Below are 25,409 nucleotides of genomic sequence, written 5' to 3' on the forward strand. Positions count from 1 at the left end.
TTGGGCTCCCACAGATCTTGACAATCTGACATCAACTGTCATCTAATAAGCTCTTTGTGGGTTGTGTTGCCCAACCCAGGTGCCTTGTAGGCTGTCTCTTATGAGGAAAAACTAAGCTGACATTTGTTACTACAAGAACTCCTGGTTCCTTGGTTCAGTCACTTCTAATCATACTGAATTCAGAATGCAAACTGATTAAGACTCTTTGCACTGCTTTAGGCTAAGTGGGGAATGGCTAAATTTTTCTTTCGGGGAGGACCTCCTAAAAAAGTCAGTGGTAAGATAAGGCACAGATTGAATTTCCACCAAAACCATTTAATTGTTTGTTTCTTTTTTTAAACTTTGTGTTATGGAGATTATGAGAGAATAGTATAATTACTACCTACCTTCAGCAGCTATTAACATTTTGCCAGTTTTGTTTCACTTATTTCTCCTTTCCCTACTTTTTTTTAATGGGAGTTGGTATATTTTAAAGCAAAATCCTAAATATTATGTCATCGCATTCATAAGTGTTTCAGTGTACATCTCTGATAAGGGCTTTTTTCCTTAGGAAAAAAAGAAAAAAACATAAAAATTGTATGGCTTTCTCAAACCTAAAAATATTAATAAAATTCACAAAATATTAACAAAATTCACAAAATATTAACAAAGTTCACAAAAAATTAACAAAATTCCTTAATGTAATTCCCATATTTAATTTTTCTCAAAGATGTCTTTTCACTTACGATTTGTTGCAGTCAGGAATTAAACAAGGTCTCATTGCATTTGGTTGTTAGGTTTTCAAATCTCTTTTATTTTATAACAACCCCTCCCTCCCCCCGCCTTCTTTTTTCATGCCTTTGATTTGATGGAGATAGCGGGTCATTTGTCAGGTAGAATGTCCCGCTTCTGGGCTGACTTCTTACTTGTGGTGTTGTCTAATTTGTACCTTTATTTTCAATGTTTCCTATAATCTGGCAGTGAGATGTAGAGGCTTGATTAGATTCAGACTTAAAGGCAAGCATCCTTGGTAGGTGTTACTGTGTAAAATTGTTGCATCACATCATAAGACGTGTGATGTCTGGATGTTTCTCTCTTCGAGATATCAAGAGTGATTAGTGGGTTCAGGTAGAGTCAGCTTACCCTTGTACCTTTCACCTAATGATCGTAGCATCGGTCATTCATGATTGTAACCTAGATCCATTTCATTAGAGGTTGCAAAATGATGATGATGTAAATCTATCATGCCTCTTGCATTTATCAATTGGGATTCTGTCTATAAAGAATTTACCCTCATGAATTACTTAGGTCTCCTGAAAATCAGATCGTGTAGAAAAGACAGGGAAAAAGCTTAGTTTTTTTCCTTTTATCAATTTTCTGAGTTATGATTTAGTGCCCTAACAACCTCCCATGATAATCAATGAGTTTTTCTTTTTCAAGTATCAGTAAGATCTTGTGGATCTTAATGTCTTTGTTTCAGTCCATTGAAGTCAATATTCTTGTTGATGCTCAGTTTCTACTTATCTCCTGTATACTTTTTACAAGGCCCTAGTAGTCTCTAATACCTTTCTTGCGTTCCAGCACAAGGTATTCTAAGCTTATCTTGTCCATTTCCTGCCCCAGACCCAAAATCAGCCATTTTCCAAGGAGTACTGATTCTTTTTACTGAAAACCATTTGTTTCCCCCAACTTTTTCCTCTCTTAGTGGTTGCATTTTTTTAACCTTTATTTTAAGCCTTTCATCTTAAGTTTTTGTCTCTTTTAGAATTCTTCTCATCAGATGTTTCTAAGACTGTCATTTTCTCCTCTAATAAAATAACTGGTAACTACCGTTCCCTCTTTCTATATATACTGTCAGGCTGCTGGGACTGGCTTATTTTGGGCTTTGGCTGCTGTGATATTTTCTGCAGTGTTCTACCACTTTCTGCATCTCCTTGAAATCTGTTTCATTTCAGCAGCTAGAATGATTCACCAGTTGTGCCAGTTCGACTGTTCACCGAAGTCCTCCAGCGATGCTCAGCCTTTGGATTAGTCTTCTCTCCCCTGACCCCTTCCCTTTAGCCACCCTTCACTCAGGCAGGGTCCCGATGACGTTACAAGTGCTCTTCAGACTTGAGACACTGGAAGTTCTCACTTTTTCATTTATCACAGTCTCTGCCCCATGACTCCCTCTCAGAGAAGAACAGAGCTGCCCATTTCCTGTGTCCGAGCTGGAATGTTTTAGGTGTGACTTAACACCCTCCTCTGCTGGAAATGAGACTTTGTTGATTGAGAAGCACATTCTGCTCCAAATTATACCAGTATGGCCAATTTATAGTCATTTTATACACGCTTCTCATAGGCAAAGCATGTAATTTGTTCCTTGTATTTAAATTAAAATCAGTGGCTAACACTTCATAGCACTTAATTATGTGCCTTGCATGTTCTTATATAAACCTTAACCCTCACTACAAGCTTGTGTGTTCAGTGCTATTATTTGTATTCTACAGATGAGGAAACTGAAACCCAGAGGTAACTTGCCCAAGGTCATTGAGTGGGTAGGGGAAGGGAGGTTTGAATCCAGCCAGTCTGGTTCCATAGTCCATGCTCTGACTTGACTCTCTCAAATGCACTGAGGGCAAAGGGTCTTATTCTGAATGCCCATAGCCTTATTGTACCTGCCCCTATGACCTTCCACTCTGACAGTGGTCAGTTCATGGTGTTGATAATGTCACACGTTAACTTTTCTTTCATTGGAGCACAAAGAGACTTGTGATCCACCTACTGGGATTGGGGTAGGGGAACTGAGGGCTGGGGGGAGGGAGCTACTGTGGTTATAGGTGTACGGTAACTAATATTTACTAAGATTAAAAGGTGCATTCAGTGTGTCCTAAGCAAAAACGCCCAGGCCCCCCTTGATCAATCCAAAAAGCTTGTGAATTCATCCTGCTTACTTCTTTTCTTAATCTGCTATGGTAGCCTGTCAGAAGATGAAGGCCATTGAAGGGAGGTGTGCATCTTTCAGGAAAGGTGAGTCAGGTCAGAGATGAGGGCACATGTTGGTTTTATTTGAGAAACATTGACTTCCTACCAGCTCGAACTTTGATATCATAGAACTATGTTGACCATGTCTATAAGTAAAGTAAAACTCCGTGAATGTCACCTCTAAAAATATTTGGGAAGAAGGAAAAGGAATTACAGATTCATTTATTCTATTTTAATTTCTTGTAATTCTAGCAAAGGACCTCAAGGGCAAGTTAATGCCATATTGACTTTCTTTCTCTCCCCTCTGACCCCCTCACACAGGCTTTGGTTGAATAATTAGATCAGAGGAAAAGAGCTTGGGCCACAGCTTCAGAAGCTGGGTTTGAGTCACAGGGCTATCGCTTGCATGTTATTTTCTGAGCTCTCTAAGCTTCAGTTTCTTCCTCTGTAATGAGACACACTGTAGATCAGGTTTTTGTGAGAGACAATGTATGGGACGTTTTGGACACATTGGAGCTTAAATTTTTCCTTCCCCAGCTGGATGCTTATTCTAGGCAAATGGACTTTCAGAGACATATTTCTGGAAATCTAGGCACAAAAAATTTTGCTTTCATATGCAATGTCAGTTTCCAAGTTTTAGAAAAAACGCGATGTCCTAACATATAGTGAATATTTTAGATAGTGTCTAAATACTGGTGCCATAACAAAATAGTCGAGTTTCACACTTGCACTGTTTCTTAAATTGATTTGGCAGTAATTGGTAACTTGTGCAGCTAAAAATAGACAGAAAGGTGGGAGAAAATTCACTGGGGATGACTTGGAGTACTTGTCATTTTTTTGCCTCAGTATTTCATAACAACCCTGGTTAGGAATACTGACCTTTCCCGTAATGAATATGTTACCTAGGAGTAATTTGTGAGAGGTTCTTAGATTCTATGGGAAATTGAAATAGTTAAAATCGATGACTTTTTTCCATGGCTAGTTATTATTATGAGGTATCGTTCATAAATAGGTATGGAAAAGGGAAAATCCACCGACACCGCTGTGGATTCTGGCATGTCTTTTATCAGATTGAAACTTCAATAGTCCCCTAAAGGGAGGAGGTATTTTCACTGTGAGGAAACTACAGTCCAGAGAGGTTAAGTAGCCTTCCATGATCACCCAGCTAGGAATAGTATAGGTAGAATGGAGCCCAGGACCGTCTGATTCCAAAATCTGTGGCCTTTCCCCAAAACCATGCTGTCTAAGACATTGACAATAATTATAACGTGGTGTATTGAAACAGTGGGTGCCCCAAGGAGCTCCAGTGGCACAATAGGTTAGTGCATGGTACTTATATGAAACAATGGGTGCCCCAGACATTTCAAGTTTAGTGCAAAACACAGCTTATTTTCTTTCCGATGTCTTTAGTAATGGCTTCCAGGATCGATCTTTAATTACTCGCAAGATTTGGCGATGGCTTGAGTAGCAGCTGTCCGTTATCTCCCAGCAATATCAGCCATTGTACAAGAAACATGAAGGTTTGGGGTGACTCATTCTGGAAGCCATTGCTCACGTGGTTTGGAAGCTGACTAGCTCCGTGTTACAGATGGACTTGGAGATCTATAAAGCAAGCAGGTTCCTTTTCAGGAAGACTGGCAGAGGAGGTAGAATGAGTTTCTGGTAACCCAGGAGTTACATTTCTGAAGGTGACTTGTTTGATAATTAAGAAACTTCAGATTAGGAAGGGGGAAGTGTGCATACCTGGCAAAGTAAATGAACCCATTTATAATTGCATCAAGTTATTGAGAATACACAAGTATCTTTTAATAAAGTTAAGCTTTGGGATATTTACCTTTTAATGTGTGATTACCTGAAGCAAATGGCTCTTAACTTTTTTTTTTTTCCCCAAACCCAGGCCTTTTCAGGAATCTGGGATAGCACCCTAGAAAAATGCGCGTGTAGACATAGTTTTGAATCTCATTTCAGAGAGCTTGTGGATGTTCTGAAGCCTGGTTCACCACACACCCCTAGTTAAAAGGCCCTTCTTCTAGAAGCAGCACCATGGCTCTATAATTATTTTACTTTTTATCTTCCTCTAAAAATCTGGCATAGTATGAAGTGCTCGTTCAGCAAATATTTCCCCGAATTAAAGCATTTTATTGGTTTGTTGAATTGGAAATTGCTCACCTCTAAATGTAGCAAAAGCTTCAGTGAGCCCTGGGAGGTGGTGGCGTTGATGGTGATAACTATTACTATTTAACAGATTCTTATATAACATTTATCATGTCCCGGTCGTTTGAGGTACTTTAAGAACATTAACCGATTGAACCCTCATAACAGCCTTGTGTGGCAGGTGCTCTCACTGGCTGCTTCTTGTCTAAAGTGGAAAATGAGGTACAGAGAGGCTGAGTAGGTTGCCTGAGATCACCTAATAAGTAGAGGACGCAAGATTTGAACCCAGGAAATCTGGCTCCACATTACGAGGTCTACCTGTTCTGCTGTATCCTCTCTCCAAATAAAAGGATGTATTTCCTTGATTATAGTCTCTCTCTCTTTTTCATTTTAATACTTTTGAAATAGGGATGTGTGTTAAATTGATGTGGTCATTTAATGGGATATTACTTTTTTTCCTTGTGAAACTATTATTAAATTGATAGTATGCCTTAAAATTTTGGTGTCTTAGAATAAAACAACGATAGTAAGCCATGTTTTAGTTTTTAAATGTAGCTGAATAGTTTATCTGTAGAAATATCAAAGTAAATCACAGCTTTAAAATGGTGCGTACAAATCACGCACTTCCGGATCTCTCCCATGTATACATGTTATTAAACTTTTGTTTGATTTTCTCCTGTTAAAAAATAAATAAAATAAAATGGTGCATACAAAGAAAACCCCTATTTGTGAAGTGTGAAAAATTGAATGAAGAGTATATTAACAATTTATCTGAGCACTGATAATTGGTTACATAATGACTTAAATGACAGAGGAAAATACATTTAAATTTTTTCCTACAAAAAGCATGAATATCCTTAAAGTAATGTTGAAGGTGAAATTATATATACATAGAAACTTTATTATTGGTTCCCTCCAGATTTTTTTTTTTTTTTTTTGCGGCACGTGGGCCTCTCACTGTTGTGGCCTCTCCCGTTGCGGAGCACAGGCTCCGGACGCGCAGGCTCAGTGGCCATGGCTCACGGGCCCAGCCGCTCCGCGGCATGTGGGATCTTCCCGGACCGGGGCACGAACCCGTGTCCCCTGCATCGGCAGGCGGACTCCCAACCACTGCGCCACCAGGGAAACCCCAGGTTTTTTTTTAAGTAAAATTTAAAAGTTAAACTTCCCATATAAATTCCTTTTTTTTTTTTAAACTAAGAACCTTGAGTATACCCAGATGCCAGTAGATTTAGACTTGGCCTTTGAGTCACTGTACATTATGTGGGGAGTTGGCAGATCTTATCTTTTGGGACTCAGTTAATCTTTTTTATGTTTTATCTGCTTTGTTCATGAGGCATTGGCTTCTCCTTCGTAAAATGCTTTTCTTTGCATTTTGCAACATTTGTGTTTTCTGTAGAAAAAACATAATTCAGGATTTCTAATAAAGGCAAAACATACCTTTCTAAAGTTAAAGAGTCCAGAAAACCAGGACTTCTGCAGTCTAGCTCGTAGTCTTCCTGTATTTTTTTCTAACTTGTCTGGCAACTTACGCTGTAGCCCCATTGGTGGTTTTGCTGTTCAGTTCAGTCGAATTTGACCTTGTCAGATCATTTACCTGCAGCTGTTAGGAGGTGTACATGCAAATACTTACGATTGCCCAACACTTTTGCCTTTGGTGCTGGCTGTAAATTTGTTTTGCTCTCACCTGTTACTATTGAGGGAAGTGAACGGCTTATCACTTGTTTGGTCTAACATTCTAAATGTTGAACATTTAGAGTTCATTATAATGAACAAACACTACAAATGGTTCACTCCATCATATTGTGCTGTGAATTTATATGTAGGTATGAAATCTTCTTTTGTAGGGGAAAAGAAAGAAGAAGACGTGTGACGTTACCTTTTAGATTTTAGGGGAAGTATGATGCCTGTTTCAATCCATGAAAATAGAATTTGGCTTTGGTATAGGAGAGAGGACATTTTTCTGTGTGTTTGTCATTTAACAACTGTGTGGATAAGTCAAATAACGTTTTTGAGTCTCCGTCTCTAAAATGGAATACCAGTATTCTATCATGATGGAATTGATGGTGGGAGAGGGGACCAGTTTTCATTTCTTGGCCCTTGTCTGCCCAGCCAAGGTCGGAGCAGCGGTCTCTCTCCATTGAGATGCCACCTCAACCCCCAGAACACTTTGGGGCATATCTTAGACAGAGGGAAAGATGGATCATTAATATTCACCTCATCTCTTGAGTTGAAGAGGAGGAAGATACTGCTTTAGTAGAAAGAGCATTTGAAGGAACAGGAAGATTCTGCTTCAATCGAGAATCTGTCATACCAGAAGAATAAAAAGGACATACCTATGAATCTGTTTCTAGAAGATTAAATCATTTGTTTGGCCGTAAACAGAATTCTGGGAGAGGTATCAGAAGAGAACTTGTGACTGCAGTCCTTCGTGTCTGGGGAGAGCTTACCAGGTGGTTTTATCTTTTAGATAAGAGTTTTTTTGCTATTTCTTATCATCAATGAAAGCTATTTCTTAGCCTTAAATGAGCATCAATATTTGTTTTCCTCTACTGTTTAAAATGTATGAAAAATCTTCAAATAGCACCCATTGAAACACCGAAATTTCCTACTCTTCTTGGCACATAACTTCTTTTAAAAAAAAAAAAAGAAAGAAAGCAAAGAAGCCTCCTAGTCATATTCTAATCTACCTTGACTATGTCATAAATTTAGAGCTTAAAACAACTCAGCACATTCAGTTCATCAGTAGTTGACTGTTCACTCCGCTGTCATTTATGTAAGACTTTACATTTGCAAAGTGCTTTCACATTCTTATTTTACTGTTTTCGTCGCTCTGGAGTAGGCATTCCTTTCGCATATAGACAGAACAAGTTACTGAGCTTTTCATAGGGCACAACCTCACCGGCTGTGAAGCAAAGGTAGTGCCCACCTCACAGGGTGGGAGTGGAAGTAAATTAATCTGCACAGCGCTTTTCAGACAGAACTGGCTGTGTTGAGAAGGCTTAGTGGGAATTGCTGCTGTTGTCCTTGCTGCCGTCACCATCATGGCCTGAAATGACAAATCTGAGGGATTTCAGGATAAAGCCCTTTGAAAAGCTGAAATAGGTCTTATTGGTTATGGTGATAGCAATTAAGTAAGAGGCTCAGACATTGGTATCTTGCTAAAGGTCACAGCGAGGAAGTTAAGAGGCAAGGGCTCCTTAGGCTGGAAGGGTCTCTGATAGGATATCTATGGTCTGTTCTCCCTGAAGCTGTCAAAAATGGGGTCTAAAGGAGGACTTCTCAAACTGTAGCATACACACACCTGAGAATCCCTGAGAGCTTGTTAAAACACATGTTCTCGGGCCCCAATCTGAGAGACTTTGATTTCATAGGTCATGGATGGGGCCCAAGAATCTGCATTTCTGTCAAGTTCCAGGTGATGCTGATGCTGCTGGGTCATGGGCTCACACTGGTCTAAAGGGCCTTAAAAGTTTGGTCCCCTTCAACATCAGAAGATTACTGAGGCTAGGAGTCTACCGCGTGTTCTGTTTGCCGCCTCCACGATGGAAGGACAAGCCAAGATGGCAGTCTGTGACTATAAGAACTTGATTGAATTAATAATATTGGAAACTCCCCCTTATTGGTTTCCACAAAGTGAGTGGCAGTTCCAAAAGCAATGAGCATTTGAAACATAAAGGGTGCATGGCAGCTGAGCGGATCAATTCTGTTTGTCAACCCCCTGCACCCTCTTTTGTGTTCTGGTCTGTACCTTGGAGTCTGCCCCCTGGATGTGCATCACTAGGGCTCGTGCCATGTGGCTTTGGTTTGCGTTCAGTCAGTGGAAGGCCGGGGAGCAGAGGAGTCGGGGTGGGTGTCTGCCCCTTCTGCTTCCTGTCTCCTTCAGTGTGGTACTGGCAGTGACCGTGACCGTCTGTTACTAGCTACAACAGGCCAGTCTCTCCTCCATCACTTCAGCTCTCTCCAGCCTCCAGTAAAGCTGTGTCTTCCCCTAGTCCCTCCTGCCTGTGGCTGTTAAAGCCTTGTCATTACTAACCCCTGTGTTCTGTAACCTCTGCTGCTGGGTCTCGGAACCTTGCCCACACATCTTCGATAGGCTGTCTTTTGAGAGGACCCTTGATTGATATAGGAGCCTAAGGAAGAGCAGTGCTGGGAAGAGTGACAGTAGAAGGTGTAGCCTTGGGTGCCAAGAACCTTGTGAATGGAGTGGGCATGGGCAGTGATTGGCCCAGCCCCTGAAGTTTAGGTCGGGGGTAGAGGTGAGGAGTGCAGGGAAGGGGACTGGCCTCTAAACGGATGCTGGGTTAACCTCAGAAGGTCCTGGGAGGTTTCTGGTGAGAAGCTATAACTGCGCCAAAATGTGACCCGAGTGCCGTTCCTGCATCATTTCTGAGCATAAACTTGGACGGCTAGGGTTCAGAGTCAGAGAAGCTTTTATATGAAGAATTTGCATTCCTCTTCTACAATTGCCGGACAGGTTTTTTGATTTTTGTTTTCCAGCCCCTGCCCTTTTCTCAGACACCCTTAGCGTTGTTAGTCTATACACAGGAGTTCTAAGGTCTTTTTGTGGTTCTTTGATCTGGCTAAATTTTGTCACAGTATATTGAACATGTTCTGAAATGCCTGCCAGAACTACATTCACAAAGTAACAGGTAGTTGAATAGAATAATTACGCCTTCGGTTCCTTTGCCCATGGGTTCCAGCGATGGGCGTGTCAATAAGGTGAAAAACACTTTTCATGGTTTTGGCACTCAGCCACATCATTATCTCCAGTAACCTCACCATGAAGCAGGACCACAGCACAAACTCGTACCAATTCTGTGTGTTTATCAATTCTTTTATATTGAAATATTATGCCCAGGTTGAAACTATTTCACAGCTTGTAGAGATTTTTTTGGGGGGGGGGGATAGTGAAGGTTATCTTAATACCTTGTCTTAATAAATGAAATGTTTAAAGACAAAACAGGCCCTTGATCTCAAATTTTCTGTTGTTACAGTTCTTTCGGAAGAAGAAAAATTCTCCATGAGGAAGAATGAATTCTGGAATTTTTTTCCCTCTTTCTGGGTTTTCATATATTTATGTGTCAGAAAACATGGCTATGTGAGGGAGTTGGGGGGTGTGACCTCATACAATTGAGGCAAATCATGAATCACCTTGTGTAACCGTGGCACAGACTTAAGGCATATGAGCCCTTTGTTTTTGCTGAATTTCCCCTCCTTTCTGGTCATTTATCCAGTAGGACTTGGTGGCTGGGCACCCAGAGAAGACAAGCCACAGAGGAGAGGATCCCACGTCTACCAGGAAGGGGATGGTGCCTTCCTAGATGGAGGCTGCCTTGAAGCGGTGATGTGTGAGCATCACCTGTTAGTGGAAGCTGACCAGAGGGAGTGAGGAGGGCTTCTAGCGCAGATGACTCCGAGAGAGCTTGTATCCTGTCCAGGGAACAAAGAGGAGCTCAGTGTAGAGGAGCGGGCATGGCTGGGCCCCCATCGTAGGCTTCTTTTCCAGTCTCAGACCCTGGGGTGCGGACGGTCCTTGCTGAACTACCTTGCTTCCACCTCCTAGAGTGGAAGACCTCCCCATCTCCCTACCTGGCGAAGGAGCCCTTCTCTTCTTAGTATCTCCATCTCTGCTTAGGCCCTGAGAAATCTCTGGGAGCCTTTGTCCTGGTGTTTTGAGGACTCATCTCCTTACTCACTTCCCTTGGAATGAGGTATCCATCTTCATTGTGGGTTTGGTTTCCTTTGGCTCTACCCTTCTTGTTTTTCTCTGCACTTCCTCCCCCAAGCTTTGTTCCCTAAGGCTTGTCTCGTGGACCGTTTTCCCTGCACGTCTTCTCTGAATCAGCTCATCCTATTGTTTGCTCTCCTTGTTTCCCTGCACAGCCCTCCTATTTCTTCATCCTTTTACCATTTACCTGACTCCAGCTGAAGGCTGTTTGATATGGAAGGGGATGCTACATGCTCTTTTTAGAAATTTGGGTGATTCATGCCCACTTTTTCATGTTAAAGATTATTAAGACTCTCAGGGAAGCCCTTATCCAACCTCCCTTAATTTTTTTTTTAAGATGATTTAAGCTCTTACAGCACTTACATCACCCTTTCCCCCTCCCTTCCTTAATTTCCCAAGACAAGAGGAACTTCTGCAAGAGCTTGAATAACCACTGTCTAGCTGGTCTCCATTGGGGGATGCAGAGTTTACAAACATTGATTTCTGATTAACATTACATTTTCAAAACTACCTCCTTTAAATAGAGACTTCTGTCCTGGTCAAAGGATGTGTTCAAAAAGGTATTCCTCTGGTGAGAACTAGGATTGTGAAATTCAAAATCAGTTTCATTTCTTAATGACCGTAATAAATGTAGAACCTTCATTTAAGCCATTAGCTGTGGGAGTACAAGGCTAAACAGAACACAGAGTAAAGTGGATTAATGATTTTGCTAATCATTCTTTTGCTGCAGGCAGCTTCTTAATAATGTAGCACCTACCCCTGACATCCCAGACTGCTGTCCAGTGAGTCATCCTCACTTTTGCATTTCTTGGTATCTTTTCTTCCTTCTAAAAATCTGTATAAGGCACCTACCATCTGATTTGTCAGGATAGCCCAGGTTTTGCTGCAGTAACAAATGTACCCCCAAATCTTTGTGGCTTAACACAGCAGAAGTTTTATTTCTTATTCACAGAAAGACCATTTTGTGTCTGGGTACTTGCCAGGGCAGCTGTCCTCCATGTGGTGGCTCTGCTTCCATGATGCATTTCCATGTCATCACCTTCCACGATGACTGCGAAATGTGAAGAAAGAACGGAGAATTTCACAAGGGCATTTAAACGCCTGAAGGGACTTTTGCTCTCATCTCATTGGCCAGAGCAAGTCACATGACCTCACTCATCGCCAGGCATCAGGGAAGTGTCTTCTTCCCAGGAGCTCTGAAGGAGAAAAGGGACACAGGTATTAGGAATGTCTCCCTCAGGCTGCGGAAGCTGAGAAGTCAGAAGTGAATGAAGGCATAATACCAGTCTTGTAGGTCCAGCTGGGGAGGTAAACATGTTTGTAGTGTTACAATATAGTCTTACAAAGCTGTACAAATTGCAAAATACATAGCACGATAATGACTACGATAGAACAAAAAGCACCTAGAAGCACAAAGTGGGAACATCTACCTCCCTGGGCTGGAGACGAGAGGAAAACTTTAAGTGGAGGTGACATAGGGCCGGGCTTTGTCTGTTTGCCAGGTTTAGGTCTGCGTTACCTTGGTAAGGGTGGTATCTGGTCTTATCTTATGTGCTGCATCACAGTTCAACTAATCATTCGGGATACAGCTCTAAGAAATAGGCTTATCTCTTCTTTAAGACCTCAAGAAAGAAATGAAAGCACAAATGAACGCAAGAGAACAGATCTGCCAGATACCCACTCACCTACTTCAAGTCTTTGCACAAAGGCCATTCTCTTGATGAGACGCACTGGGCACCCTATTTAAGATTGTAACATTTACCTCCTTCCCGTGTCCTATTCCTATTCCACCTTCTAATAAATAATTGATAATTAACTTATTTATTTTGTTTATGCTCAGTCTTTCCCCACTAGTATGTAAGCTACCCAAGGGCAAGGATTATTGTCTGTTTCATACGTGGTTATAAATTAGACCAGTGCCTGGAGCATAGTAGATTCTTAATAATGCTTGAACACATGGGGGATATTTTCTTCCGTTAGACTTCCTCTAAACTGTACATGAAGTTGTATACTTACATTTATTTCCTTCCATAAAACTTCACCACTTTTTAATTCAATAAATATTATAGCGTACCGGCTACCATTCCCTCAGGGAGCTAGATTGGGGACCACTTAAGGAGCTCATAGTCTGGTGGAGAAACTTCTTGTAGTAATTAATTAAATTTAGCAAGTATTGGAGTGCCTATAGGTATAAAAGAGGAAGTTTGTTCTTTTTGAGTATGACATGCCAAGACTTAAGATTTGTCTCTATATGTCATGAACTTTCATGGAAAACCTCTTGCCCGGTGCTGCTTGATCCATTCCAGTGGCTCTCAGCTTTTCCCCCTGTCATGAGACGCAGGAAGCATGGTCATGGCGCTCACCTGCTTGACCATCCCAGGGTTATGTTGCATCCTCGGTCAACAAATGGTAGATTATTTCTCCCGTAAGAATTCCACCGATCTATTCGGTATATTGCTTTAAAAAACAAATCTGCTTTGATTTAAAAAAATTAAACCTCAGTATTTCTCTTACTAGTGATAAAGCTCTTGTGGCAAATAGCAACTAAGTTAAGGATGTCACCATGGCCCATTTAAGAATAATTGCTTTAGACAATATATACTACGAGGAGAAAGGAGATTGGGCTTGATTAGCAGGATGGAAGGGAACTACTGGGGGGAGGTAGTATTTGACAGCAGGACTTAACTTACTATACCACGCAGAGAAGACAGTAGACTAGGTCAGGGCAGAAGTGAGCATGGCATGGAGGAGGGACACTGAGGGATGGGCCTGGCTGGGGCAGGAGTACAGGGTAAAAGGGTTGGCTCTGTAAATTGAGGGAAGGTGATGAACGATCTTGAGTTTGTCTTTGTGCTAACCTTGTTATCAGCAATGGAAAGTGTCATTGGAAAACCTGTGTGCAGTAGAGGTTGCCAGACTTTGTATTTAATGCCCTAGTAAATTTTTTTTTTTTTTTTTTTCCTGGTACGTGGACCTCTCACTGCTGTGACCTCTCCCGTTGCGGAGCACAGGCTCCAGACGCGCAGGCTCAGCGGCCATGGCTCACGGGCCCGGCCACTCCGCGGCATGTGGGATCTTCCTGGACCGGGGCACGAACCCGTGTCGCCTGCATCGGCAGGTGGACTCTCAACCACTGTGCCACCAGGGAAGCCCCTACCCTAGTAAATTTTTTTTTTTTAATGGAGAACTAATGTGTGACTTCAGATTTCAGAACACACCCCCTAATAAAGAACTGCTCTTCATAGTTCTATAGAAAAGGACTACATTGTTTTTATTCTTATTGTGCCTCACACTGACATTTGAGAACCACTCCATGCAGTACATATATGGGTTTGGGGGACAATATAATGTTGAGACTGTATGTGGACGGGATTTAACAGTGAAAGTTGCAGTCACCATCAGTTGACAAAAACATTTCTTAAAGTCTAGTCTAGGTGGGTGGGGTGCAGAATGGGGAAAGGAGAGGTTGAAGGCAGCAAAATCCCTTGGGAGGAGGTTGTCCAGGTGACGGGCCGAGGGTCTGGTGTGAGATGCAGGTGTTGGAGTGAGAGGTCTGAGAATTTGGAAGGTCAGGATGCCAGGATTTAGTGATTTCCTCTCTGTTTTCATGGGGAGCTTAAAATTAGCAAGAACTCAAAATAAGTTCCTGGTGTTGAAAGGAATGTAACTGTCGGAAATATGACCAGGGCTTCCCTGGTGGCGCAGTGGTTGAGAGTCCACCTGCCGATGCAGGGGACACGGGTTCGTGCCCCAGTCTGGGAAGATCCCACATGCCGCGGAGCGGCTGGGCCCGTAAGCCATGGCCGCTGAGCCTGCGCGTCCGGAGCCTGTGCTCCGCAACGGGAGAGGCCACAGCAGTGAGAGGCCCGCGTACCGCAAAACAAACAAACAAACAAAAAAAGAAATATGACCAGAGGTGGTCTCCATACAGAAGGTCTTAGATTCCTGAGACGCTTATTTAAGAAATTATGAGAGCGTGTGTGTGTATATGTGTGTGTGCGTGTGTGTGTGTATGTATGTTTGAATGAAAAATCGTGTGTAAGTCAGCTTATGTGAGGGGAAATAGAGGGAAAGGGGATGCTTTTTAAATGACTAAATGGTGGTATTTGTCTTTTGGACATTTTTTGAAGTTTCTGTGTATTGGTTCCAGGAAGGAGACGTAAAGGGCAGTCTGCTCTCATTCTTGTGGGTCCCTCAGAGTTGGTCCTGCCTTGTGGCCTCAGGGAGATGGAAATGGAGGCCTCCCTCTCTCCTGGTCCTCCCCACTTCCTCCCCCTCCAGTGCCTTGTCCTCAGGCTGCATCTGCTCAGTGCCGGGTCTCCACCTTCAGTGCCAGCTAAGCATAGTGCCAGCTGCCCTCAAACTCAACCTTGGGTCAGGCAGAGGAAGGTAACGTAGGAGATAGCCCATGTGGGAAGAGAGGCAGCTGACTAGATAAAAAGGAGAGTATTTCTTTTAATCCTGCTTGTCTTTTTCCAGTTCTTCAATTTCTGTGTATTTAGTCCAGGGAATTGTGACCTAAAGGTACCCATAGCTGCTTGTCTCAGCAGACTCAGGTAGAAAATTGCAAAGGTTTTCGAGGCTGACCACTCAAAATCCACCTGCCTTCTGCTTGACATTGAGAAAAACAAAACCCACTATTTCTTGCTTTCATCAATTTCCTGATAGCTCTTGCTTCCCACCCTATAGGATGAAGATTTGGCTCATTTACGTGACAAGTAATGTGCTCCCCCCAAAGCCTACCTCCCTCTTGCCAGTGTCCTTGGGTAATTGAGTTGTTACTGGGCCAGAGTTCAGAGGAGCCTCTTGTGTTCATCTAAACTTGCCTCTGTAATTGGACTTGGGACTGAGTCAGTCAGGGCTCTTGACTGCAACCACGAGAAACCAACTCTGAAATTACTAGAAGGGTGTCGGAGGGCAGGTCGGCCTGCAGAATTATTGCAAGACTGGAGAGGTAGGCTTCAGTAGGGGCAGGAACCAAGGATATTTCCAGAGAAGAAGCCACAGAATGTAAGCATTAAGAGCACGAATGTTGAGAACAACCAGCCTGGGTTTCTCTGCCATTCACCAGCTGAACAAACTGTAGGCAAGTTACTTAATCATTCTGTGCCTTCCAGGATAGAAATGCATTCATATTTGTAAGAAGTGCTTAAAACAGTGACTGGCAAATAATAAGCAGTGTCTCAGTGTTTGGTGAGTATGCATTTCTAGCTGAGGTTGTGCATATATATACATATATTTTGGCTTTTAGCTGCTAAATATAATGCCAGGTCGCTCTCTGGGCTGCAGGCTGCTTCCACGCCCACAACCTCTTCTTTGCCGGAACTAGCTTTTGCTTATCATGAATTGCCAACCTTTGTTCAAGGGCTTTGTTTCAGTTCTTCCTGGTTCCCTCAGACACATCGATTCTGGAACTTTATTAGCAACAGAAGCACATAAAGATCACAGTCTCTACAACTGGGGCTTTAGTTTTACTCTGTCACCCTGAGCGATAGCGTATCAATTTTTTTCTGCCACTTAGTGTCTTCTTTTTTTTTTTTTTTTTGCTACTATGTTTTCATGATCATTACTAACATCCCCCTTACTCTTTCCTCCTGTTGTTTTGTTCAAGGAGAAACAGCCAGAATGGAAATTCTCATAGATGATAAATCATCCTACCTCTGTGAAGGGTTTTAGGAGCCCCCGTCTTTTTAAAATGTAGCATTAATATTTAAACATATTAATATTTAATAATTAACATTGCTTATTAATGTCATTTAATTATTGTTAATATTAATAATTAATATTTTAAAGAGAACAGGAAAAATTTTTTTTTTTAATTTATTTTAGGCCGCATTGGGTCTTCGTTGCTGCGTGCGGGCTTTCTCTAGCTGTGGTGAGTGGGGGCTACGCTTCGATGCGGTGCGTGGGCTTCTCATTGCGGTGGCTTCTCTTTGTTGGGGAGCATGGGCTGTAGGTGCACAGGCTTCAGTAGTTGTGGCACACGGGCTTCAGTAGTTGTGGCTTGCGGGCTCAGTAGTTGTGGCTTGCAGGCTCTAGAGCGCAGGCTCAGTAGTTGTGGCTCACGGGCTTAATTGCTCTGCGGCATGTGGGATCTTCCCGGACCAGGGATCAAACCTGTGTCCCCTGCCTTGGCAGGCGGATTCTTAACCACTGTGCCATCAGGGAAGTCCAAGGAGATTTTTGTAATATGTATTCTTTTCCCTCTTCAATTTGGTTCAGAGACAATTACATCTGTCCATTCTTTTATTGAAATAGTCTTTTTCTTAAGTAAGATTATTAAGAGTGTTGGTTATTCTGACAAACCAGGTCACAGTCCGTCTATAGAGAAGCTTTACCTAAGAAAAAAAATCAATGACTAGGTGTAGCCCATGTGTTGAATCTGCTGTTTTGGGTCCCAGGTTTAGTTGGTCACTCTGTCTCTCTCTCTGCACAAACACATATAATATCTTGGTGTATGGTCCTGCAGTTCAGCCTGTTTTTGAATATGTAAATATGAATATTTAAATATCTATTGAATAATTTAAAGATTCAGGTAGCTTAAAAATTTTTTCATTGACTTTTAAAAAAATTAATTTAATTAATTAATTTTTTATACACCAGGTTCTTATTATCTGTTTTATACGTATTAGTGCATACATGTCAATCCCAGTCTCCCAATTCATCCCACCACCCCCTCCCCCGCTCTTCCCCCTTGGTGTCCATAGATTTGTTCTCTACATCTGTGTCTCTATTTCTGCTCTGCAAACCGGTTCATCTGTACCAGTTTGCTAGATTCCACACATATGCGTTAATATACGATATTTTTCTTTTTCCGACTTACTTCACTCTGTATGACAGTCTCTAGGTCCATCCACCTCACTACAAATGACCCAGTTTCGTTCCTTTTTTTCACTGACTCTTTAACATGAGAACTGTAGAATCATTATAATGAAATGTTAGCATTTAATATGAATATATATAAAATAACAGTGGGCCCAGGTTTTATCTCATTTGGCAGGCTGTATAACGGGATGATTAAAAGCATTTTGTTTCAATTATATACATGCATACGTTTGTGTGACCTGGGTCACCACATAAAATGTACTTCTTACTGTGGGTTGTAGTCAAAAAAGTTTAAAAAGCAATGATTAAAAGAAAACAGCCATAGCTTATTGCAGCTGTGTCTCTGCTCACCTAGTGGTGGGTTCCTCCCTCAGGCATAGATGAGTCGGAGAGAGCCAGACAGGTGGTTTAAAATCGAATGCATTACCCGGTGAGTAACAGGACCATGATTGTGGCGAGGTGTTTGTTGTTCAACTTGAGACACACAGGACTTAAGTGAGAGTTATGTGAAAGGAATAGCCTGCCATGAGTTATGGAATGAATTTTTAAATGGAAAACTTTAAAAATGAAGTTCCCCTCTGTGTGTCAGATGTAGTCAGCAATAAGAAATAGGGATCAACTTTTGAAAACCTTCTGTTAGTATTGAATCTTGACTACAGAAATGTGGGTGAGAGTGGAGAAAGCCCAGTTCTGTTCTCTGCAGGTGGAACCGGACTGTCTTCGCCTTCCTATTGAAGGCTTTATTTATACTGGGTGACTCTGATGACTCTTGTGATGCATTTAAATATATTTATAAGGAGAAAACACAGGTACACAATCGTGGTAATTAACTCCTGGAGCTTCCTTTGCTCCTGATTACATTTCTAGCATTGCTATTTAAAACCTCATTGAAATTAAGAAATAGGTTTGACAAGGCATTGAATCGCCCCATGGCCTGGAGGCTCAGGCAATTCACAGGCAAAGTTAGAGCCCAGAAGAGCCTTTGACTGCATAGTATGGCTGTAGTTAGGTGTTCATTTACTTAGTTTTTGAGATTTTCATTTTTAAGTAAATTTGGAATTTCAAAACCTATCAAATATGGTTTAAAATTAAAAAAAATTATTGTGGTGGGGCTTCCCTGGTGGCGCAGTGGTTGAGAGTCTGCCTGCCGATGCAGGGGACACGGGTTCGTGCCCTGGTCTGGGAAGATCCCACATGCCGCAGAGCGGCTGGGCCCGTGAGCTATGGCCGCTGGGCTTACGCATCTGGAGCCTGTGCTCCACAACGGGAGAGGCCACAACAGTGAGAGGCCCGCGTACGGCAAAAAAAAAAAAAGAAAAAAAGAAAAAATTATTGTGGTAAAATACATGTAACATGAAATTTACCATCGTAACCATTTTTAAGTATTCATTCAATAGTGTTAAGCGCACTCACATTGCTATGCATCCAGTCTCCAGAATCATATGTGGGTTTAAAGCCAGACGGTATAAAAGCTTTATTATAGGTATGCTTTTACTCTAGGATTTTAACAATATTTTAGTATTCTAAGTTTTTCCATTAACTCAAGCAGTGTCTTCTAATTCACGCTTCTAAAATATGTAATAGAAATAGAAGGAAATCCTTGGTTACTCGCTCACTGCTGTCCCTTCTGTGAACATACTCCTTTCTTGAAAGTTCTTGGTCAACTCAGTTTCTCTTATAACTATTTTTGAAGGAGTCTTGGCATTTTATTTCAAGGGACACGCATAATTGCAGACTCAAAATAGTGTAGAAATACTTGCATCTGCAGGACTCATACCCTGGAGATGACTTAGGAAACTTAGGAAATATGAAAAGGTTTCAATCTTGCATTCTTTTGCAAAAATTTTGGTCTAATTCAGTTTTATATGCGATCCATAAATGAGTTTTAAAATAGTTTTCATTCTAGCTTAGTAACTGCTTTAAAAGCAACTCTCTTAATGGACTTGACAAGGGGAGGGAGAAGCGTAAGCTGGGACGAAGTGAGAGAGTGACATGGACATACATACACTACCAAATGTAAAATAGATAGCTAGTGGGAAGCAGCTGCATGGCACAGGGAGATCATCTGCGTGCTTTGTGACCACATAGAGGGGTGGGATAAGGAGGGTGGGAGGGAGACACAAGAGGGAGGGGATATGGGGGATATACATATGCATATAGCTGATTCACTTTGTTATACAGCAGAAACTAACACAACACTGTAAAGCAATTACACTTCAAAAAAGATGTTAAAAAAAAAACAACTCTCTTGGTGATTTACTCTTACCTTCAGTGAAAGGTCTGTGTGGAAAAGTTGTTAATTGTTTATGTACTTAAAGGCTTTTTAGAACTGCTTTTTCTCTTACAGTTTGAGGATTTCATCCCAATCTGCATGTTGAAGTCTGAGTACTGACATTTTTTTCTGTATTGAACTGGAGAGTTGTCGCTCAGGACTCAGAAGGGGATGTGATGGACAATGAAGCCCAAGAGGCCTGGACCAAAACTTACATTTTTTGGTTTTGTTTTGTTTTGTGGTACGCGGGCCTCTCACTGTTGTGGCCTCTCCCGTTGCAGAGCACAGGCTCCGGACGCGCAGGCTCAGCGGCCATGGCTCATGGGCTCAGCCGCTCTGCGGCATGTGGGATCTTCCCGGACCGGGGCACGAACCCGTGTCCCCTGCATCGGCAGGTGGACTCTCAACCACTGCGCCACCAGGGAAGCCCCAAAACTTACATTCTTGCTGATGGCTCTGATGAAGCCAGTGTCCTAAACACGAGGATCACAATTCATTAAAAAATTGATGTGCAGTTTGCGTATCTGAGGGTAGTGAATTCAGTACCTGTTCTCTGGGACAGAGGAGGGAGTTAGAATTTACTAGAAACTACATTGACCACGTGGCTTCATATCATGTATTAAGTGTAGCTGTCACATCATAATCCATTGTGTATCTACATTCTTCCCCTGGAAGCTGGTATCTAACCGGGCTGTGTACAGACAATTAAATTCAAACATTGGGAACGCCCAAACTATTGGTATTTGACTTTGGGGTATTTACTTCCTGAATTGTTTTCTTTAGATGTTGTTAGCTCTGAGTATTCAGAGGTTAATGGCATGAGAAAGTGATCCTAGTACTTCAGCAAATTGGCCACAAAACAGACACTGACTGAGCACTGATGTTATTAGAATAGGAACTTTGGGCAGAACCCAGTCTATATCCTTTACCCACCAAGGGTCATTTAAAAATGGAAGGGCTGCCCCATCTCTTCTTGCTGTATGTTTTCAGTTTCCCCTCTTTTCATTGTCTTCTGTCACCCTTTATCTCTCCATGGACCTTGTCCAGGCCCGTGTCTCTTTAGGGCAGGCAGGGAGGGTGCGAAATGGACTCCGTGGAGAAGAAAGGGGGAACGAGTGAAAACATCTTTCCTAACAGTCTCTTTATAACCTGTTGTATCTTCTTGGCTCTTTACCTAGAGGTTTATCTCCCCCTCCCAAACCCATAAATATATTAGAGCTAATGTAAGTTTGGATTTCTTTCTGACTGTAGACATGTTCTTAATCCTGTATGCATAGAGTCACCATTTGCGTCAGTGTAACCTTGCCTTTCCGTTAGAGGGTTGTAGGTGGAGGATGTGGTATAAATGGGGGTTTTATCTTTTGTTTCTGGTTATGAAAGGAATATATGTAATGGAGAAAAATTGGAAGTTTGAAAAGATAGAAACAAACAAATCTACCAGTAGCCAATCACACAAAAACCATTACTATTAGCATCTTGGTATATTCTTCTCTATTTGTTTTTTAAGCGTTCTTGACCTTACACTGTCTCTTCAGTTTTACTCACTATTTTTTATTATTATTTTTTGACTTTTCACCAAGATACTTACATATATTACAAGTTCTTTGAAATATTTGTAGTGGCTGCATAACATGTCATCAGGTGCCTGGACTCGCTCGGAGGAGGGGGGAGGAGGGGAGTGCGGGTGGCAGAGTCACAGCAGTAGTGTTTTTAGAAAACCAAGGACTGTAAAACCCTTTCTGGTGGTAAAAAACATACCCTGACAAAGTGTGTCCTCCTCTGTCATTCATGTAGGTTGTGTCAGTTAATTCCGCAGTCACCTACTTTTGGAATGTAGGGCACTTTATTAACCTTGGGTCTCTCGTCCAAAAGCAGATGATCAATGTTAACATACTTTGAATGGGGCTTCTTAAAAAATTAGGGTTGTGATTGACTCTAGCTCAGCTGAGTCAAGTTAGAGAAGATATTAAGTTTGTTTCCTAGTTTCATGCAGATAAGGAGAAAGAGTGCAGTTGTAGGTGTTTAAAATGAAGTTTAAAAAAATTTGATTAAAACTAAAACTTGGGGAAGTTCTAAAAATGGAACTCCTTATGAAGTACCTCTTAAAGTAACTATGCTTCAGGAGGAGGGGTGAACACAAAAAACTTGGAGTTGCTTTTGGATCTTATACAGCAGAATGCATGTAAATCGGCGTCTGAATGTCTTCCTCCTAGAAAGTTCGGGATGACAGTACAGGCTGCTTTAATCGGAGGGCTGAGTAGCTCTGGTGTTTGGCCTCTTTCCCTGGTTCGTCTTGGCTTTATAATGTCCTGCCTTTGGGGCCAAGGCTGCTCTCTGCTTGACCTCCCTAATCAAGAAGGTAGGTGGTAACATCACATCTCAACTTCATCGATAGTACTTAAGAGTCGTTGGTAAACAGGCCAGCAGGAGAGCTTTGGAGAAGTCAGTGTGGTGCTTTGTAATTGCCGAATGGAGGTGCTTAGACTTCTGAGACAGGCTTTTCAATTAACTCTCTTCTGTTAATACCAATAAATGTGCTTTGAGATGGTAGCAGATATTTATAAAAATAGATAAATTAAAATTCCTTGGCTGATGTGTTCAAGAAATGTTGGATTAAACAGGTTTATTTACTGCAGGAATTCTTTAACATCTTTAATTGACTTAGGAGCATTTTTCAGCTTTAATGAGGGAGAATAAAGTAAGCAACATCCTCAAAACTCATTTTGCCTCATATAATCCTTTTCTAGGAGGACCTCTTTTGATATCTTGATGTAAAAACATTTGTAGCAGAAGCGGGATTTCGTATCTAGGTAGTATGGATGAATGCTTTTCAGACTTTACTGTGGTGTGATTCACCTGGGGATCTTGTTAAGCTTCCCCTCCTTCCTGATTGAGTGCGTCTAAGGTGGCGCCTGAGAGTCTGCATTTCCCGGAAATGCTCAGGTGATGCCGCGCTGCTGCCACACAGACCGCACGTGGAGAAAGGGGGTAGTTAACTGTTGATTACTAGCCGCTGAGATGGGGCCCGAGGAAGATTAATACTTGCCAGGTGGTTTTAGTAGCGTTCCAGAAGGCTCCCTCATGAGCTGCGAGAGCTGATTGGAAGTTGCTGATGCCTCTTATGATGAAAGGAGGATTTCCAGAGTGAAACCAGAGAACTAGAGATCCCCTGATCTCCGGGACTTCTGAACACCGCTGGGTGACCTGCGGGGTATGTGCTCTAGGTCTCGTTCTGGCTGAAGGGATCACCGTTTCTCTTTGCTGGGACTGTCGCGACCTTTGTGCTGGAGTAGAAAGTTGTCGGGGAGAGACCACCGTTTGAGGAAAGACTCTATGATGATTTGTTAGAGAAGAAAAAGGGTGTCTAGACAGATGGGAAGAAATAATTTGGCGGGAAGGCAGAACGAAGGGGATTCAGTGGAGGGAGAAGGAGATCTAAATCAGTGTCAAGGAACAGAAAGAGTAAGCGTACAGTCAGGGCAAGAAACTTGTCGGCACCCACGCAGCACAAGGCTTATTACCCGTTACAGAGAGGGAGCCTGGGGAGAAAGTGACCCTGTGCTGAACCTGGCCCGTGGTGGCATCTGATGTCAGCAAACGAAGAGAAGTGATAGTTGGGGTGTGGTTGCTGGAAATACTAAAGGAAATACGTACAAGATGTGAATGAAGTTGTGGTTCCATCGTATGGCTGTTAGAGTACAAGGAAGTGGAGGCTGGTGCGTTTCTAAAGTGAATTTTCAGGCTTAAAGAAAAGCTCACGAGGGCTTCCCTGGTGGCGCAAAAAAAAGAGAGAAAAGTTCACGAGAGGAAGGAGGACGTGTGACCCAGGATAAAGAAAGTCTCACGAGCCTGTAGGACTCCAGGGCCAGCTCACTGAGGGCTTGGGAAGTAAGTGAAGGCCGACAGAGCTCGCAGTTTTGTGTGTGATCAGAGCCAGCAGAGGAGGAAGGCATAGGCCTGCTTCTTGCGGCAAGTGGCAGGATGCGATGCCTCTCTTCTTACCTGCAAAAAGAGGATGACGTTTCAAACGGGGATTGCACGACATAGGCAGCAGTGGAGTGCCGGCTCCTTTAAATGATTTCTGGGGAGTTAGAAAAATGACCTTTTGTGATGCTGCAAGTCCACACGTGGGATCGCAGCACCGCTGTTAGGATTGTTTGCCAAATTGCCAGTTGAGGATCTGTGTCATCACCCTGGTATCATTGCACGTGTCATGAATTTTATAAGTTGTGTATGTGAAATTGTAAACTGCCATGGTTAATATCGATCCTGTCAAGTTCTAAAATGAATTCTTAACTGAGAGGTTTGGGAATGCTAAGGGAAATAAGTAGTAGTAACCAGGAGACAGGGTAACTTGAAAGTGAATTACAGGATTTCCGCTCGGCAGTGTCCAGATCAGACATTTCTTTAAAACTCTAGGTACAGTCGATTCATAGGTGAACAGTGGTGGTGGTGGGTTGTTCTCATTGACAGAAGCCTGTGGAAATTCTGCACCCGTTTGGGAAGGGACCATGGTCCCAAGAACCTGATAAAAACTGATTGGTTCTGAGGGAGCTCCTCCAGACTCCTGAGTATGGGAAACAGGACCTCACCCCCATGGGTCACGTGGATGAGTGAAATAGCCAATGTCCAAAAGGTGCTTGCTGTGAGAATCCTGGGCATGTGCCCCATAGAAGAATTTTCTTTCTCTTCTGACCAGGAGGAGCCTTGGGTGAGGGGCAGAGAATTCTGTCAGAGCTGCTCCAGCCTTGCTTTGTCACAGGTACTCTGCCATGTCCTAGGGATGTGGATGAAAAAGATACACCCCTGTCCCCGGAGCAGCTTACAGTGTAGGAAGGGAGACCCACATTCATGTACGTAATAACAGTCAAGTTTGCTGAGTGCCCCAAAACAACAGCGAATGCTTTCTGGGACTTCCCTGGCAACCCCGTGGTTAAGACTCTGCTTCCACTGCAGGGGGCACGGGTTTGATCCCTGGTCGGGGAACTAACATCTCGCATGCCATGCAGCTCGGCTGTAAAAAAGGAGCGAACGCCTACTGAGCACGTATGATACAGTGAGCACCTTTGTAAGCCCTTTAATATTTTATGTCAGTGGTTCTCAAAGTGTAGTCCACGAGCATCAGCATCTTCTGGGAACCTATTAGAAACAGATTCACAGCCTCGCCCCAGACCTAAGGCATGCAAAACCTCTCGGATGGGGCCCAGCAATCTGGTTTAATAAGCCCTCCAGGTGATTCTGATGCAAGCGATTTGAGAACCACTATTTTAAGACATGTAACCCTGACAGGAACCTTATGAGCAGATTTCATTTCTCCCATTTAAAGAGATGGAAACAGAGGTACAAAGAAGTTAATTTGTCTACAGATGCCTGACTTTTAAGTGGTACAGAGAGGTTTCGAATCTAAGCAATGCACATTAGGAGCTCTGCTCCTAACCACCAGACAAGGCTGCCTCCCAGGAGAATAAGGTGCAATGCACAGAG

At 42.5% G+C, this 25,409-nt stretch overlaps 1 protein-coding gene across 2 annotated transcripts in view; it reads left to right on the top strand.

The window, feature by feature from the left end:
• Positions 1 to 25,409, top strand: part of RAPGEF5 (Rap guanine nucleotide exchange factor 5) — a 222,007-nt gene that overhangs the window by 4,955 nt on the left and 191,643 nt on the right. The window lies entirely within an intron of this gene.

The sequence above is a fragment of the Pseudorca crassidens genome, chromosome 8 (assembly GCF_039906515.1).
Source record: "Pseudorca crassidens isolate mPseCra1 chromosome 8, mPseCra1.hap1, whole genome shotgun sequence".
Taxonomy (NCBI): Eukaryota; Metazoa; Chordata; class Mammalia; order Artiodactyla; family Delphinidae; genus Pseudorca; species Pseudorca crassidens.